Here is a 6,585-nt window from a genome sequence, read left to right as displayed (position 1 = left end):
AGGGAAGTTAAGGCTGCAGTGAGCTATGATTGTACCACTGCACTCCAGCCTGGGCAATAAAATGAGAACCTGTCTCAAAAAAAAAAAGACAAGTTTTCTAGAATAAGCAGGATGATTATTTCACTTGAAGATGGAACGGGAAACTAGAGTACATTTAAAATGCTCTGTATTCATTTTAACATGTTGAATGGAATAACTTCATATCACCATGAGTTCATTTTGCTTTTCATACAGACTTGTATGTGTTGTTTCGGTGGTTTCCAGATTGGAGCAAGGTTATTCTGATCTAAATGAGCAGCATGAAAAGCCTCTGTGTGCCGCTCTGGGGATCTCTCCTATGGGCAAAGCCATTAGAAATGCATAAAACCTTGAGACATGGTTTTTGGCAAAAACTCCCTGACTTTAAACTAGTTCTTTTACTACTGACCTTTCATAAGGAAAATATATTTTCCTTGAAAAAAATTGGGCTTGTCATTTTTTCCCTTGTAGCTTTGAGCAGAGAGAGTAGTGCCTTGCATTACACATAGTAGACTCTCTTAAAAAAAAAAAAAAAAGATTTTGGGGACTACAAGGGTAGATTCCAATTTGTCCAAAAGCTTTCTGGCCTTACATATTTTATTATAAAACTTCTCTCAAGTCTGGTTTTGTAGTCCTCTATATCAGAGCTAGTGATTTCAAAAGGTTTCACAATTCTCCAAGACAAAAGTGATTTTTGTTCCTCATAATAAGGTTAAGTGATATGTGATCCATAGCAATTTTGATGTGGGGAATGGAAGAACATGATTGACTTCATAATAATAGTTCCACTCAGTGCAACATGTGTCTTCACACGTTACCATAAAGAGACGGGTTTAGGGCTTTGCCTTCTAAAGTCGCAACATCAAGAAAAAAAAATCTACACGGCAGCGGATTGACTTTTCTGGTCACTATGTAAAGCAAGTAAACTTAAAACACTTTGTAACCATGTATTTACTCTGCCAAGTGCCTATATTCAAATAAAATGTTCATCCTTGAAGAGCTGTCCAGATGTCATTCATTTGGAATGAGGCTGGTTTCATCTTTTAAGCAGATGTCACACTTGAGTTGGGAGGAACAGCCCTCTGAAATGAAAAGGTGAGTCACTCTTACTGTATTATGGAACTTTTACTTTTCTGTTGTCAGGAAGGAATCTGCAGGGAAGCCACTTAATGACAGGTATAATTATGCTTTGATAATGCATGTGCTTATTTCTCCAGGAATTGGATCACATCCATCAAACAGCAGTGGGCAATTGCTCTTGATGTAATTGAACTGCTGTTCAAACCTAAATTTATTTCCAGTGGGTGACATTGAGCGAAACATTCATTCTTTCTGTAATTATATATAAAACAATATTTATTTGCCATGTCCACAGTTGCTCACTTATCTGTGGATTTATTCATCCAAAAAATAATGACTTGGCCCCTAGTATAAGCAGGCACTCCAGTGGGTGGTGAAGAAACAAGTGAACACAGTAGACATGATGCCTGACATCAGCAAACTCAGATTCTCAGGGTGGACCTGGCCAGAGAGAACCCCGAATGAGTATTTACCTCCTCACCTGGCCTACATCTTGTCTATAATCTCAGCTTTAACTCCAGTCACACCAATAGCTTCAGGTGAGAGAGGAACAAACATTGGAGAAATCAAGTCTACCAGTGAGGGGGGTACTTGGTGGGGCATAAAATTAATCATTCCCTCTCCTCGTTCCACACCAAACGTCCAAGATGCAAGAATCCCTTCCAGAGTGGCCCCCTCAGACCTTCCACTTAGAGCCAAAATTCAGACTGGAATTAAGGGACAGGGAGGTTGATTTGAAACTGTTTGCAGAGTTTTTTCTGAGGTCATATGTTTATTGGGTGTGGCTTGGACAGGACCGATGAGTCTTGGGAGGGTCAACTAACGCTATTCTCTCCTCAGCCACACTTGGAGCTGCCCCTGCTTGAACACCTCTGAATCTTTGCCACATTCTTCCTTCTGACAAAAACATGTATCTCTCTCATCTCCATCTGGCCAATTCCCACTTTTCCCGTAAGTGTCAGGATGAGTCAGGCCAAATCCACACTTCTCTGAACTCTCACCCTAGTTTTCTTGCCCACTGCGGTCATCCTCTGTTGCAGCATTGACCTGGCCCGTGCCTTTGGGACAGGTACTCTGTCTTTAATCTTTGTAATCATAGCAGAGGAATACAAAGCTCAATAGAAAATGTTTGATGCATGTTGAAGGGGCCCGGCATGGTGGCTCACACCTGTAATCCCAGTACTTTGGGAGGCCAAGACGGGCAGATCACCTGAGGTCGGGAGTTCAAGACCAGCCTGAGCAAATGGCAAAACCCCATCTCTACTAAAAATACAAAAATTAGCTGGATGTGGTGGCAGGCCCCTGTAATACAGGTACTCAGGAGCCTGAGACAGGAAAATCACTTGAACCCAGGAGGCAGAGGTTGTAGTGAGCTGAGATGATGCTACTGCACTCCAGCCTGGGCCACAGAGCAAGACTCTGTCTCAAAAAAAAAAAAAAAAAATGAAAGAATAGATGAATATCACCCATTCTAGATGTAGGAGACAAGTGGATATATAGCTGATGATCCCTCAGCATGCCATAAGTGGCTGTGAAGCTGGTAACTATTTATCCTCAGCCTACTGGGAGAGTTCCGTTTCAGTGATGAAAACTGACCATATGTTTGTGCATACCCACGCCTCCGGAAGGGAGCTTCAGAGCCAAGTTACCCCCAAGTCAAGCTAGCTATCAGCACTATGAACCACCTCCCAGTTCTCAGCACAGTGGCTGCCACTGGATTTTCTTAGGGTCTCTATGATGTAATCAATGCAAAAAGTTGAGAAGATCACCCTTGAATTGCACCCAAGTCTGCAAAACACAAGCAAATGCCCAAGAGTTCATGGACAGCATCTGCCTCCGGCAAGCTCTTCTCTTGTGGATGGGCAGGGAACAGAGAAGCAGATATGGACCCTACTGTTTAGGGAGCTCAGTCCATTTGAGAAGATTGAGAAGCAAGTGATGGTTCTGCAAGAAGAGGAGGAAGCGTTGTGGCAGCACAAATGTAGGGCAGCTCCTGAGTCTACTCAAGAAATGTCAAGTTTGGTTGTTGAACTTCTTAAGCCTGCTCTTCATTTCTTGCCTCCTTTATCTCTTCTCTGTCACAAACCAACATCCAAAATCTTGCTGCCTACCGTGAAGGAAAATTGTACCAAGATCTCTATGGCAGCCCCACACACTCGTCCCAGGAATCGGGGTCCTCTGCTCTAGACCTTCTGCGATTCCATTGTTTCTTTACTTCTGCACTGCACACAAAGCTGTGTACATGTACAGTAGCGAGAGCTCTCTGTGTTAGCAACTCCAAGTTGGGGTGAGGGAGTAACAAGACAGGTGGGGTGGGAACATGGAAGAATTCCTACAAGACACCGAGGTGATTTGGAAGCTAAGAGATGGCTTCTCCTGGTGAGACTTCAACTTTCCCCTCCCCATGTGTCCTCATTCTGCGCTACTGCCTGGACCATGTGAGGAACAGCTTTTGTGCACACTGGTGTGAGAAAGATCATATGGAGGAAGAAAGGAAGGTATTTCTGTTTCCATCTGTTGGAGGCTTCAAGTTTTGAATCATTATATTTTTGATTCAGTTGTTAGAATAGATGGTGTTCTCCATGGACCATTTGTCAGGATTCAATCATGGATTCATTAGTAGACATCAATAAATATTTTTAATTAATATCAAATAATATTTATTGATATCTACTAAGGTGCTACAGACTCGGCTAGGCCCTGGAAATAGAGTGGCAAAACAATGAGCCCTTGACCTTCACGACATTCAGATTTCTGAGTTATCTTTGCTGCACTGAAAATTTCAATTATTCAACTTAAGGGAGATACTCTTAATATAAATGAACCTCTCCCACTTTTTGAATTGCATTTGGAAATTCTCCATTAACTTACCTACAAACTTGGTTTATTTTGAGATTCTTTATGAGAAAGTTGTATGGCTGTCAACTCACCGTATTACCCTGGGCTAATCACGTAACCTTTACAAGAATTTGTTTCTTTGTAGAATGAGAATAATGGCACTCACATCACAGAATTATTACGAGTATTAAAAGAGATCACGTGTAATAGCCATTTCAGCACAGTTGAATAAAGTGAGGCTCAGAGAAGTTAAGCCACTTCCTGAAGGTGACATAGCTAGTAACTAGTGGAACTCGGCATGTGATATAGCCATTGCTACAAAACGAAACCACTCCAAAACTCAATACCTCAAAATGGTAAGCTCAGAAGACTACAGGTCAAGCATCAGGTGGGCAGTTCTTCTGATCCTGGCTTGCTCTCTCAACATGTGTGGGAGCTGGCTGGCTCTATGTTAGTGTAGCCTAGCCACAACTCAGACAACGGGGCTCTACTCCATGTGGTCTCTCAGATTTCAGCAGGTAAAAGGCATGAAATGTGTCCATTGGCTTACAAAAACGTCATCAGTACCTTGGTAAGACAAACCACATTGCAATGAGATGTGAAGGAAAACACACTCCAGTTTGTCTTTGTCTGCTGTAGAGTGTGTTACTCCAAACTGAGTCTGATGTTCTAAATGTGGTCTGACTGGTGGAGTAAAGTGGGATCCTCTTCACTTTGATCAACCTACTCTGTGTCTACCAATGTAACTTTAGACCAAATTAAGGTTGTGGGTTTGTTTTGTTTTATTTTTTTGGCAATCCTACTTACTGCAGCACTCCAATGACTCATATGAAACGCAATCTGCTTAAACCTTATGTCATTTCCATATGAAGCAGAGGTAGCTCATGACTTCCGACTCTGCTTATACAGCTGAGTTTTAAAACTAAATTTGGAATTCAGCTACAATTTACGTTGTTAGCTTCAGTTCTTTGTTCCAGCCTATGGAAATCGCTATTCTAATTCTGGCAACATTAGTTATTCTCCTGGCTTTATGTCATCCATAAATTTTATTTACTCATCATCACTATTTCCATCTAAGTTATGAATAATGTCAAGTCCCACGCATTCAGGCAAGGGTGGGTGAAAATTGGAAGATATGGCTGGGTCTGAAGTCAACAATTGTCAAAATGCTGACATTAGCAGGTCTGAAGCCAGGAGAGTTAGTGAGTTTGGTACTAAGTTGTTCAAGGAGGATGGGCAGTAGATAAGGGATGATGCAGAATCCAGGAACGCGGCCAAATCACAACCCAGAGGAGAAGATTCAATACAAAGGGCAAATCTGGAAGCTAGAGAAATCAAAGGAATACCTAAAGTCATAACACAGTCACTGAAGGAAATGCATATATCATTACTAACTTTTGGACTTCCAAGTGGCTTTTATTTCCTCCCCTCCATATGCAAGTATATCTTTCCTTCCAAATTTCAAAGACCTTAATAAATAAAAACGTGATAAAAGATGGATCTTCTAGCTCTTTCCTTGGGAACTTCTCCTATGTGGAACTTTCTTGGATTGGTCAGGTAACCAACTACTAACACATCTAACAACTATCTCCGACTTCATTCATATTTTCTTCCTGTCTCCAAGGAGATGAGATTTTATGAGTGTTGGGGGATTTCTTAGTACATTTTCTGTTTCTAAAACAGGATATCAAAGACCGACTAATTTAAAAAGAAAAGAAGTTTATTTAGCTCATGGTTCTGCAGGCTGGGAAGTCCAAGATGGGTAACTGTATCTAGTGAGGGCCTCATGCTGCTTCATGGCCAGGTAGAAAAGTAGAACGGGAAGCCCACATGTATGAAAAGACCGAACACAAGAGGCAGCCTTGCTTTGTAAGAATTTGTGGTAACTAATCCAGTCCTGCAAGAGTGAGAACTCACTCACTCTCAGGAGAGAGTGTTCACCCATTCATGAGGGATATGCCTCCCTGACCCAAACACTTCCCATTAGGCCTCACTCCCAACACTGCCTCATTGAGGACCAGGCTTCCAACACGTGAACTTTGGGAAGATACTCTCAAACCACAGCAGGGAGAACAGGAAAAAAGCATAGCTTTTCACTGGAGTTCCCATGTTTTATTCCACAATTTTATTTTCAGTCCTGGAATTTCATCAAGGATTAGTATCAATATTATTATTATTATTATATTATTATTTTGAGTTGAAGTCTTGCTGTCACCCATGCTGAAGTACAGTGGCACAATCTTGGCTCACTGCAACCTCCGCCTCCCAGGTTCAAGTGATTCTCCTACCTCAGCCTCCCAAGTAGCTGGGATTACAGGTGCCCACAATTATACCAAGCTAATTTCTGTATTTTTAGTAGAGACAGGGTTTTGCCAAGTTGGCCAGGCTGGTCTTCAACTCCTGACCTCAAGTGACCTGTCTGCCTCAGCCTCCCAAAGCGCTGGGATTACAGGCAGGAGCCACCACACCCGGCTGGCATCAATATTATTTTTAACACGTTACCAGAGCTAAAATGAAAACAAAATTGAGTGTCGGTGAAAATGCACCTGGAACTTTCATACATTGCTGGCGGAGATGCAAAGTGGTATGGCCCCTTTGGAAAACAATTTGGCAGTTTCTGATAAAGTTAAACATACCCTTACCATATGA

General features: G+C 41.9%; 1 long non-coding RNA gene across 1 annotated transcript in view; it reads right to left on the bottom strand.

Annotated features, from left to right (window-relative positions):
* Nucleotides 1–6,585, bottom strand: part of LOC119470537 — a 35,453-nt gene continuing 28,868 nt past the window's right edge. The window contains exon 2 of the long non-coding RNA XR_005199444.1: nt 1–1,100. This is a non-coding gene — a long non-coding RNA (uncharacterized LOC119470537). The remainder of the gene's footprint in view (nt 1,101–6,585) is intronic.

This window comes from Cebus imitator, unplaced genomic scaffold (genome assembly GCF_001604975.1).
Source record: "Cebus imitator isolate Cc_AM_T3 unplaced genomic scaffold, Cebus_imitator-1.0 Scaffold33, whole genome shotgun sequence".
NCBI classification, from domain to species: Eukaryota; Metazoa; Chordata; class Mammalia; order Primates; family Cebidae; genus Cebus; species Cebus imitator.
Note: the sequence above shows the minus strand (reverse complement) of the source record. Positions and strands in the feature narration are given on the sequence as shown.